The following is a 12689-nucleotide window of genomic DNA, read 5'->3' on the forward strand; positions in this document are numbered from 1 at the left end:
TATTGTGTGAAGTGGTGCATATCTAATCCACTAGCGTGTGGTACTGTGTGCAGTGGCACGTATCCAATCCTCCAGCATGTGGTATTGTGTGCAGTGGCGCATATCTAATCCCCTGGCGTGTGGATTTGTATAAAGACGCATGTAGCTAATCCTCTTGCACTTGGTACTGTGTGCATATGCGCATATCTAATCCTCCAGCTTATGGTACTGTGTGCAGATGTGCGTATTTAATCTTCCGGCGTGTGGTACTGTGTGCTGACTTCTGTATCTAGTCCTCCAGCATGTGGTACTGTGTGCAGACGCGCGCATATAATCCTCCGTTATTGTGTAAAGATGTGCGGATCTAATCCTCCAGCATGTGGAACTATGTGCAGACGTGCATATCTATTGCTGCGGCATGTGTAACTGTGTATAGACGCATGTATCTAATCCTCCGGCGTGTGGAACTGTGTGCAGATGTGCGTATCTAATCCTCTGGCATGTGGTACTGTGTGCTGACTTGTGTATCTAATCCTCCAGCTTGCGGTACTGTGTGCAGATGCGCATATCTAATCCTCCAGCGTGTGGTACTGTGTGCTGACATGCGTATCTAATTCTCTAGCGTGTGGTACTGTGTGCAGACGCATGTATCTAACCCTCCCCGTTTGGTATTGTGTGCAGTAGTGTGTATCTAAACCTCCGCCGTGTGGTATTGTGTGCAGTGGCATGTATCTAATCCTCCATTGTGTGGTATTGTGTAAAGACATACGTGTCTAATCCTCCGGCGTGTGAAACTGTGTGAAGAGTCGCGTATCTAATCCTCTGGCATGTGGAATTGTGTGTAGATGCTCGTGTCTATTCCTGTGGAATGTGTAACTGTGTGCATTAGCACGTATCCAATCCTCCAGCGTGTGGCATTGTGTGCAGTGAGGTATCTAATCCTGCAGTGTGTGGAACTGTGTGCCGACTTGCGTATCTAATCCTCTGGCGTGTGGTATTGTGTTAAGATGTGCGTATCTAATCATGCGTATCTAATCCTCCGGCGTGTGGTACTGTGTGAATTTGCATGTATCTAATCCTCTGGCATGTGATACTGTGTGCTGACCTGCGTATCTAATTCTCCGGCATGTGGTACTGTGTGAAGACATGCATATCTAATCCTCTGGCTTGTGATAATTTGTGCTGACCTGTGTATCTAATCCTCTGGCATGTGGTACTTTGTGCAGACGCGCGTATCTAATGCTCTAGCATGTGGCACTGTGTGCAGACGCGCGTATCTAATCCTTTGCCATGTGGAACTGTGTGCAGAGGTGCGTATCTAATCCTCTGGCATGTGGAACTGTGTGCAGATGTGCATATTTAATCCTCCGGCTTGTGGTACTTTGTGCAGACGCGCGTATCTAATTCTCTCGCGTATGATATTGTGTGCTGACCTGTGTATCTAATCCTCTGGCGTGTGGTACTTTGTGCAGACGCGCGTATCTAATTCTCTCGCGTATGATATTGTGTGCTGACCTGTGTATCTAATCCTCTGGCGTGTGGAAAAGCATGCAGACGCGTGTATCTAATCCTTTGGCATGTGAAACTGTGTGCAGATGTGTGTATCTAATCCTCTGGCGTGTGATACTGTGTGCAGACCTATGTATCTAATCCTCCAGCATGTGGTACTTTGTGCAGACGCGCGTATCTAATCTTTAGCCATGTGGTACATTGTGCAGATGTGCATATCTAAACCTCTGGCATGTGGAACTGTCTACAGACATGCGTATCTAATCTTTAGCCATGTGGAACTGTGTGCAGACTTGCGTATCTAATCCTCTGGCATGTGGAACTGTGTGCAGATGTGCATATCTAATCCACCGGCTTGTGGTACTGTGTGCACACGCGCGTATCTAATTCTCTCGCGTATGATATTGTGTGCTGACCTGTGTATCTAATCCTCTGGCATGTGGTAGTTTGTGTAGACACGTGTATCTAATCCTCTGGCATGTGGAAAAGCGTGCAGACGAGTGTATCTAATCCTTTGGCATGTGGAACTGTGTGCAGATGTGTGTATCTAATCCTCTGGTGTGTGATACTGTGTGCAGACCTATGTATCTAATCCTCCAGCATTTGGTACTTTGTGCAGACGCGCATATCTAAACCTCTGGCATGTGGAACTGTCTGCAGACATGCGTATCTAATCTTTAGCCATGTGGTACTTTGTGCAGACGCATTTATCTAATCCTCTGGCGTGTGATACTGTGTCATGAACTGTGAATCTAATCCTTCGACGTGTGATAGTGTGTGCAGACGTACGTATCTAATCCTTTGGGCTGTGGAACTGTGTGCAGGCATGCATATCTAATCCTCTGGTGTGTGATACTGTGTGCTGACCTGTGTATCTAATCTTTCAGCACGTGGTACTTTGAGCAGATGCACATATCTAATCCTCTGGCATGTGGAACTATGCAGACGCGCATATCTAATCCTCTGGCATGTGGAACTGTGTGCAGACGTGCTTATATAATCCTTCGACTTGTGGAACAGTGTGCAGACGTGCCTATTTAATCCTCTGGCGTGTGGAACTGTGTGCAGACGCTCGTATCTAATCTTCTAGCGTGTGATACTGACTGCTGACCTGTGTATCTAATCCTCTGATGCAGTGGCGTAACTAGGAATGGCGGGGCCCCGTGGTGAACTTTTGACATGCCCCCCCCACCGACGTCGAAGACCTCGACCAACCCCCTCCTACGCATTCCTGTGCGCTCTATTATGCCCCATAGTGGCCCCTGCACACAGTATTATACCCCATAGTGGGCCCTGCACACAGTATTATGTCCCTTAGTGGCCCCTGCACACACTATTAAGTCCCTCAGTGGCCCCTACACACAGTATTATGCCCCATAGTGGCCCCTACACACAGTATTATCCCCCATAGTGGCCCCTACACACAGTATTATACCCCATAGTGGCCCCTACACACAGTATTATGCCTCATAGCGGCCCCTGCACACAGTATTTTTCAGACCCCAGAGTATAATAATCAGAGACCCAGGGGGAGAAAAACATAAAAAAAAACCCACTTGCCTATCTCCCGGCTCTGCTGCAGTCCTCCGCTGTCGGCCTCCGCTGTAGTCCATCTTCAATGACATCAGACGTCACATGACCCGGGACACAGGCTGGGGTCATGAGACATCAGAAGACTAGGCCTGAAGCCTGCCCGGATCGTGGAGAGGTAAGTAACAGTGGTTTTTTATGTTTCTTACCTCTCCTGGGCCTCCGATCATTATACTGAGAGGTCTGAAAAGACCCCCGAGTATAATGATAGTGTTTGTGAGGCCTATGGTGTCACTTATCAATCCCAGCCCTGCCAGGATCAGTAAGTAGAATATGAGTGAAAGACTTGCAGGTTTGTATTGGCTAATGGGGAGTCAGGGTATTGGAAATCACATTGAAACCAATAGGGAAAAAAGCCTTCCATTGATTTCAATGGGGAGCGCATGTATGCCGGCACCCATAGAAATCAATGGGATCTGGTTTTTACACACTCATTCTGAATGAGTTTTACGTTCAGAATGAGCAGAGCTTAACTCTGTGCAGGCTCCCTAAGTGTTATGAGCAGCTCATGGAGGTACTGAAGAAGGAAGAAATGGTGCACTGTTAGATTCATTTGCAATTTTTTTTAAAACATCTTTTTCTGCAAGATGACAGCTTTGCCTTCTGTAACAAAGGTTTGTTACAGGCCTCATATAATATCAGGCTTCTATAAATTATATTTCGTATGGTTAGAGAATTGCTAGACTGACTTTTGAACTGACCTCATTTTCTTATATAAGCAAGGATTAGACAGTATAAAGCGACTTTGAAATTCTCCTGAAATTTACAGGAAACCTCCACAAAAAGGGGTGACCTTCCATCATCCCAGAAGCATGGGCCAATCACACTGGCCTGTTGGAATGCTCCTGCATCCACTGGGCTTCCGATCATATTATATGTGACATGAGAACTCTATGTTCTGGTTATGTCATAAAAAGTGGAATGACAGGTACATTTTGTAACCACATCACAAAAGGGGCATGTCACTCTCAAAGGGGCAGAGATTTAGTAAAACTGAGCATGGCTATATAAAATGCTCCTGAATTTCAGATTTCAGCTAATAAAAGTTAGCAAGTTCAGTGTAAAACCATGTTCCATGAACGTTGTTTCATAATTCGTTGCAAGGGAGACAGTCTAAGGCTACACACACCAAAATGCAGCTAAAATGCAGCAGAAAAAAAATCTGAAAATACATAGGAAAGTACAATCCCGAGAATGCTTTTGCTGTTTCACTGGGATTTCAAATTTTGACTCTCCCCATATAAGTTTATTGAGAAAACACAGTGTTTTGCATGTAAAATTAATATGTCATTTTCCATAAAATGTGAACTCAGTCTAACAATGGTGGGTTAAATCAGAGTCTCAGGAACAACCAGAAAAGCATGGTCTCTTCAGTAAAAAGAAATTGTCTGCTCTGAATTCTCCACACCAGCACATCATTGAGGAAGAGAAGAGCAAGATCTGCCAGGAGCCACCATAGTGATCCATCACAAGCTACCAAGGCACTACAGATACATACTCACCTGCTCTGCATACAAACATAGCCACTTGGAGCCCACACTCAAACCTCAATAGAGAGAAAAGGAAAGGCAAAGCACTTACCTCTCCAGATCGGAACATCAGAGAGAGTAAGAGCATGGGTCCCACCATAGCGTCAGTCACTACTCACTACAAAAGCTTCCAGAGAACATATGACCTATATTACAGGCTACCAAATAGCTTGACCACCCATCTGAAACTCAGAGGACATAACACCTCACCTCAAAATCTGGAAGTACTGGAAAGCAAATAAAATAATATATATACAAATGACCTGTACACCCAGGGCAATATAAGTGTCATGACCTGAATACTTGTATAAAATTTGTGTTTCTGGTGGGGATTTGATCCAGCGTTCTGTGGTCTTCAGGTGGTTTCCTTGCCATTGAGCCATCTGTTTATGTATGGAGCATTGGCCTTCAGAATATACTTGAGGTTCTTTGGATTGAACCTCAGGTGTTGGTCATTACCATCATCCTATTGGACACTTTTGGGGCCTGTATAAAGAAGAGGGCTGGCTTCACTAGTTGCCGGTTTTCGTTGTAACCAACTAGAATTCATGGCGCAGGGTGGAAGGATTGTTTGTGGAAACTACAGCTGACTTGGAAGCTGTGTGAGTGTTGCCTTGTGTGTGAGTCTGGTTTTCCCCTCCACACTTCTACTCTGCCTTGTCCTTCAGTTCTGGTTGCCTGACTCTGTCTTGATGTGTGTAAGGTATAAGGGTGTCAGTTTGTTTTGCCTTAGTATCCAAGTCCCTAGCTCTCTTTTAGCTCTCCCCCTATTTTTCAGCTAGGTCTTTGTGTTAGAGAGCTAGGAGTTGTCGGGGCCAAGACTAGCTTGGGAACAGCTGACCACCACCCGCAGGCAGGGCCTAGCCAGCCGCCATAGCGTCAGGGAAAGTCTCCCACCCCTGTTCCCTTGGCGGTGCATTCTGCAGTCCGGACTCTGTGTCTGGTCATAGAAGCAAATGTAACAATAAGTTGCTTCTCAGATCTTGTGAAAAAATACAACATTGGTGGCCAAGAGTTTTACACGTTCCTTCAGGTCCAAAGTGCTCTTAGAAAACTCTCAACAATATCGCCATACCTACCATTAAATGTTTCCCTTTACTTAAATGACCAACTGAAGTAATTGAAAGTTATTGGCACCTACTATTCAGCACTCACACCCCATCTAACGCAAGACTCTCAACTACACATTATAAAGTGGCATCGCGACTTAAACACAGGTTTCGCAATAGAAACCTTGTTAAAGTCTTTAAAAATACTATTAAGATCAACTTCCTGTGTAAATCATCACAAATTATACTATAAAATCCTAGACAAGTGGTCTTACACTACTTATATTTTGTACAAAATATAGCCGTCTTTCACCATATTGCTGGAGAAATTGTTGTCATATTGGTACCATCATACATATCTTTTGGGATTGTCCATTGATAAAACCATTATTGACCTCAATATACCCTCTTGTAATAAAGTCTCACAAATGTACATTTTCTCCAATTACACCCTATACTGAACTTTTTTCCAGCTTCCCAGAATGTTGCATAGAATGATGAATTGTACCCTTAGGAAGAACAATTTGTCCCACAAATATTAAGCCCTCATATGGCTCTGTGCACAGAGAAATAACAAAGGTATGGGGTTTGGAAGGCTGAGAGACAAAAACAAAAATCTAAAAATATATATATTATAGTTATATTTTGAATCGAAAAATCACATTTAAAGGGAGTCTGTCAACATAAAATTGAGATAAAACTAATCACAGTACTTTGTAGGGTTGTCAGCGCAGTTTGCAATGCTGTATTTCTTATTCAGGTTCGATGCTCCATTCTTGTAAAAATTGTCCTTTTACCCCTGTAATGAGCAGAAAAAGGGCTTTAAGGGCATTGCTTTCCATCAGTGGGCTTCACTATCTGCTGCTGCTAACTGTTGCTCACCTCTGCCCACTAACTGTACTGCGTATGTCAGATGATGATACACTGCGCCCGGAGATAAAGGAAGCTGGCTTCAGTCAGGTTTCAAAGATTTTCTGTAGTCATCTTACTGGTCTTTTGTCTGGATATGCCTTGGAATGCAGAAATTAATAGCATCTAGTTTTGTGCCCCACAAAATAATAGTGCCTCATTCTGTGCTCCCTTCATAATAATACCTATGTTTCTTCCTCTACACAGTAGTGTCCCCTTTTGGCCTTTTACACAACAATAATGTCCTTCTTTGCGCCCCTATGTAGTTGTAATGTCCCTCTTTGTACCACCACATGATAGTAATATCTGTTGTACAACTCACTTATCCCCAGAGCAGTGGTTGGGTCCTTTTCCTGGTACTTTGTATTAGTGCCATGTGGACATCCTCAGAATGCTCCCAACTTATCATAAGATACAGACCTAAAGCTGTTTGGGCAGGATCTCCTCTCCGCACCAGAGTCCTTACCCCATTAGGGAAGGGATGTTTGAACGAGTACCAATAGGCTATTGTGGAGAAACTAAGTGTGATTGTAATATAAAATTCTAAGACTGGGTCACCATTTTTATTGCTCTTTTGCCTCTATGTATTGTAGACAGTGGCAAATCATATGTAAGTCATCATTCATTGACCTTGGGCAACCCTAATAATTTGATATATAATGTATATTGATTTGTTTCATTAGTCCTATTTATTACTCATTAATTTACATATTGTTTATCAAAGCAGGGAGTAACTGTGACTCAAGTCTGGTTAGAACTAACAATCAAATGAATTACGCTTTAACTAGTAATAAATAACCCTTTAATAAAGGTCAATCAGTTCTTTACATGTATTATTTTATATTAATCTACAGCAATACCACCCATTTATGGATTAGGACAAAGTCTCCCAACTCCAGTGCTTTATCAGATACCCGCATGGATATTTATATGTAAGGACGACATGTTGGTACATCCCACTGTGTCCATTACATAATATGGGCAAAAAAAATATCCCTGTAAACCATAATGTAAGTATTATAATACTGCCCTTTATGTACAAAAATATAACTAGTGTAATACTGCTCCATATACACAAGAATTTAACTATCATATTTATGACTTCTATTCACAAGAACACTAATGTTATAATACTGTTCCCTATAAATAAGAATATAACTATTGCATGTGGAGGACTGCAGAGGCTTTTATATTACATAGTGTAGGGGCACTATGGTGGCCATTGTTTTACATATTGGGGCACTGTGAGGGCCATTATATTATATGTGGAGGCACTGTGGGGTCATTATAGTACTGGTGGGACACTGTAGTGGCCATACTACTGAATGTGAGAAACATTATGCTATATGTGGGGCATTCATTGGGCCCTTATACTACATGTGGGGGGCACTCAGGGGGTTATCACTTAACTGTTGATGGAGGTTCCAAATAAAGATGTATTCAGATAACATAAATGATCACTACTTTGGGGGTTCATCATTTGAGACATTTTCTCACTAAGGGGTACCCTGTGCTGTTCTCTGATGCCAGCTTGCTATTTTATCACCTTTTCTATGAGAATTTAGGGATGGAATTATTTGTTTGGCAGCTCTGTGTATTTATTATATTCTATTTGTTATTTTTATTCAAAACGGACACGTGAATAAGCCCTACGTGTCCCAATACTTTTGTACATATAGATTACATACAACCAAATACTTTCAAATTGACAGTAAAACAGCAAGGTGTTGTCAGGGACATTGCAGGGGTCGTCTCCAAAAGTAACGTTTTTGACTTTCTTCGGGAAACATAGTATAGCAGCCCACAGAGAACTGTCATGAGCAAAGTCTAACCTTGGGCCCCTGTCATACCACTCAGGATGCCCTTACTAGCTACTCTGACAGAGCATGGTGGCGCCACTGTGTAATGTGGTCTGCCAGCTGATTACAGCCCGGTACACAATACATTACAGGGAAACACAATGAAACAGCATATACACATTACAACATATACAAATATTCCTAACAAAAGGACACCCCACCACTATAACCTTGATTATCACTACTAGGGGGTTGTAATACTGGAGAACCCCTTTAAGAGCTCAAGATTTTTATGTATGTGTTCCAGCAGGAGTAGACAACTTTAGCAGAGAAGACAATAGCCAATGGCATTAGTAAAATACAAAGGTTTCTTTCGTAGATGAACTTGACAGCAGTTATTTGTGTACTGGGGCAGGCCTTGGAGGTGCTGAGAACAGGACAAACACCACCTTTTACCTGCGTCTTTGTAAGGAACATAATGTGTTGCTAAAACTCCTGGACAAACAAAAAACAGATCAATCAGCTACTTCTGAGAATGTGAAAGTTCCTTCAGCTTCACCTTATCTTTGTATGTTATCTGAGGCTGTAAAGAGGTCAGGCAGGAATATAAAATTGGCTGTCAGTGTGGAATATTTTCTACCAAAAAAACCCTCTTTTTTTTTCCTGAGAAAGCTACTCAATATGTCCACGACTGCAGCTTTCTCAAATTGTGGACTAGGTAAATACTTTCTAACTATCTCAAAGTGTCCTAGTGGCTTCCAGAAAGAGAAAAGATTTCCAGCACTTCCCAGAAGAGTTGTTAAGACTCCTTAATGCTACAGAAGTCTCCCAAAGGCTAAGGCCCCACATTGGGGCCAAAAAGTGCTGCGGGAAAAACTGTGGCGGGAACGCGTTGTGATTTTTCCCACAACGCTTTTCACAGTCTGCGGAGGGAAACTCTATGGACTTTCTGCTTCTGTTATACCTATATGAAAACCACCAGCATTTCCATAAGTATAATTGACATGCTGCGATTTGTAAAACCTAAGATTTTTTTAGATCGTAGCATTTTCACTGTGCATTAGGATAGGAGTTTAGCGTAAAAATTCTCCCTATATGATTGATGATATGACAATGGTTAATAATGGCTGAACTTCTGAAAAGTCATTTGGTTTTGCGAGGGTCAATACAAAGATTAGTTTTGGTTTCAATAAGTTTATCAAAATTAAAGTTTAAATTCACTTAAAACATAGTGTATACCACTGTTAGGGCTCCTAATACTCTATCTAGCCAACGTCTAGCATAGATTAGGTATTGTCAAAGTGACAATAGGTAGTAAGTCTGTTTTGTAGGAAGATGTTTGACTATGTTTTTTCATACACACATGGCAGTTATATTGGCAAAACCAATGGTTTCATATAAAAATTAGCCCATTTCAGGGTCATATAAATGCCCATTTTAAAGAAAAATTTGTTACAGTGTGTCTGATTGAAAATTGATGAGGATGTGGCTTTCCAAAAAAAAAAAGGAACCAAAAGTTTATGGGAGCATATTGTTGAACACAGCATTGGTATTAGAAAAAGCAATGTTTTTTTTTGGTTTTGGTTTTTTTTTTCTGTGTTGTTGTTATTATGGCATTGGCAAGACTATGAGCATGCCCGGGCTGCTTTAAAGTTAAAGAATTAGCTTTTTTTAAAAAAGGTACCAAAATGTATCCCTTTATTAGAGCAGATTCTATAACAACATAGCTTTGTGACAATTACAGAGTTTCAAGAAAGAATTGTGGCATACTGGCTTTCTCAGGGTTACAACACTACTAGGAATCAGTGTCAGTGATGATGTAGAAGCCATACCTGACAGCACAAAAAGGCTGTGAGGTAAATTATGTGTTACAAAAGTATAGGAGGAAGAACACAAAGAACCTTGAGTCAATGTCAGTGTACTAGTGAAGTCAAATGTCATATCCTGCTGTGATTGAGAGCAGGAGTAGTGCTGCTGTTTCCTCCCACATTCTTATTCTTTGTACTTGTAGTGGTAGATAACATTAGTGTTTCATCCTGCTTCTCTTTTAGCCTGTCCCTTGTCCTGATTTTTTTCTGTCAGTGCACTGCTTATATAGTAGCAATTGCTAACTATTTTGACACTGTGTTTTTGTAGGGAAGAAAATGAGATGTGCCACTCACTATTTCAAAAAGTACATAATAAGAAGATGACATTTAACTTTAAAGGTGACTTGGCCTGTGAAAATTATGCACTATGCTACCGTTAAACTGGAGTTTTGGGGTGATATTTATGGATTTTCTTACAAAGAACATCTAGACATCTGACTTCTAATAACTCTATTAGGTAAAAAAAATCTTAACAAAATGAGTTTTAACCCCTTCCCGCCGATGGCATTTTTTGATTTTCGTTTTTCGTTTTTGACTCCCCTCCTTCTAAACCCCATAACTTTTTATTTCTCCGCTCCCAGAGTCATATGAGGTCTTAATTTTTGCGGGACAATTTTTTCTTCATGATGCCACCATTAATTATTCTATATAATGTACTGGGAAGCAGGAAAAAAATTCAGAATAGGGTGGATTTGAAGAAAAAATGCATTTCTGCGACTTTCTTACGGGCTTTGGTTTTACGGCGTTCACTGTGCAGCCAAAATGACATGTCTCCTATATTCTGTGTTTCGGTACGATTCCGAGGATACCAAATTTATATGGTTTTATTTACATTTTGACCCCTAAAAAAAATTCCAAAACGGTGTTAAAAAATTTTTTTTCTAAAAGTCGCCATATTCCGACGGCCGTAACTTTTTTATACATAGGTGTACGGGGATGCATAGGGCGTCTTTTTTTGCAGGGCCGGGTGTACTTTTTAGTTCTACCATTTTCGGGGAAATGTTATTGCTTTGATCACTTTTTATTCAAATTTTTATCAGAATTAAAAAAGTGAAAAAACGGCGGTTTGGCACTTTTGACTATTTTTCCTGCTACGGCGTTTACCGAACAGGAAAAATATTTTTATAGATTTGTAGAGCGGGCGATTTCGGACGCGTGGATACCTAACATGTATATGTTTCACAGTTTTTAACTACTTTTATATGTGTTCTAGGGAAAGGGGGGTGATTTGAACTTTTAATACTTTTTATATTTTTTTATATTTTTTTTTACTTTTTTTTTTTATTTTTTTTTTGCATTTATTAGACCCCCTAGGGGTGTTGAACCCCAGGGGGTCTGATCACTAATGCAATGCATTACAATGCTAATGCATTGCAATGCATTGCAAAAAATCATCATCTCTTTTGCAGGCTGTATACACCAGCCTGCAAAAGAGAGAATTTGCAGACTGGCTGGGAGCCCTTAACAAGGCTCCCGGCTGTCATGGCAACGGGGGGTCGGCCCTGGAGCATGCTCCAGGAGCCGGCGATCCCTGCCAAAATGGCGGCGCCCATGCGCTGCCGGGAAGATGGCGCCTCCGGCGCCTTAAAGCAGTAGACACCCGGCGGCTATGGCGGCCGCCCGGCTCCCGGGCGGTTGCCATAGTTACAGACCCGACACGCGCCGTACTATTACGGCGCATGTCGGGAAGGGGTTAATATTGAAACACAGTGGACATTACCTTCACAGTACAATTTAGAACTTCTCCCCCTACTCCTATGATTTTTCTGCCTATCAAAAATTGATTAAATTTAACTAAACAGGACTCCTGAGTCCTACTCTTCTCTATTTCAGTTGTACTATTTAGTGTTAGTGTTGTTTTTCACTTTTATCACTGTTCTGGTATTGCTTTAGCCAGTGGTGTAACTAGGAATGGCGGGGGAACAAGGCAAACATTTGACATGGGGCCCCCGACCAACCCCCTTCCTCCCCTGAAGACCCCAACTGGCATTCCTTCACACACTATTATGCCCCATAGTGGCTCCTGCACACAGTATTATGCCCCATAGTGGCCCCTTCACACAGTATTATGCTGCAAAGTGGCCCCTGTACACAGTAGTATTCCCCATAGTGTTCCCTTCACACAGTATTTTGCCCAATAGTGGCCCCTGCACAAAGTATTATGCCCCATAGTGCCCCCTGCACACAGTATTATGCCCCATAGTGCCCCCTGCACACAGTATTATGCCCCATAGTGGCCCCTTCACACAGTATTATGCTGCATAGTGGCCCCTGTACACAGTAGTATTCTCCATAGTGGGCCCTTCACACAGTATTTTGCCCAATAGTGGCCCCTGTACACAGTATTATGCCCCATAGTGCCCCCTGCACACAGTATTATGCCCCATAGTACCCCCTGCACACAGTATTATGCCCCATAGTGGCCCCTGCACACAGTATTATGCCCCATAGTGCCCC

The sequence above is a fragment of the Leptodactylus fuscus genome, chromosome 6, assembly GCF_031893055.1.
Source record: "Leptodactylus fuscus isolate aLepFus1 chromosome 6, aLepFus1.hap2, whole genome shotgun sequence".
Classification (NCBI taxonomy): Eukaryota; Metazoa; Chordata; class Amphibia; order Anura; family Leptodactylidae; genus Leptodactylus; species Leptodactylus fuscus.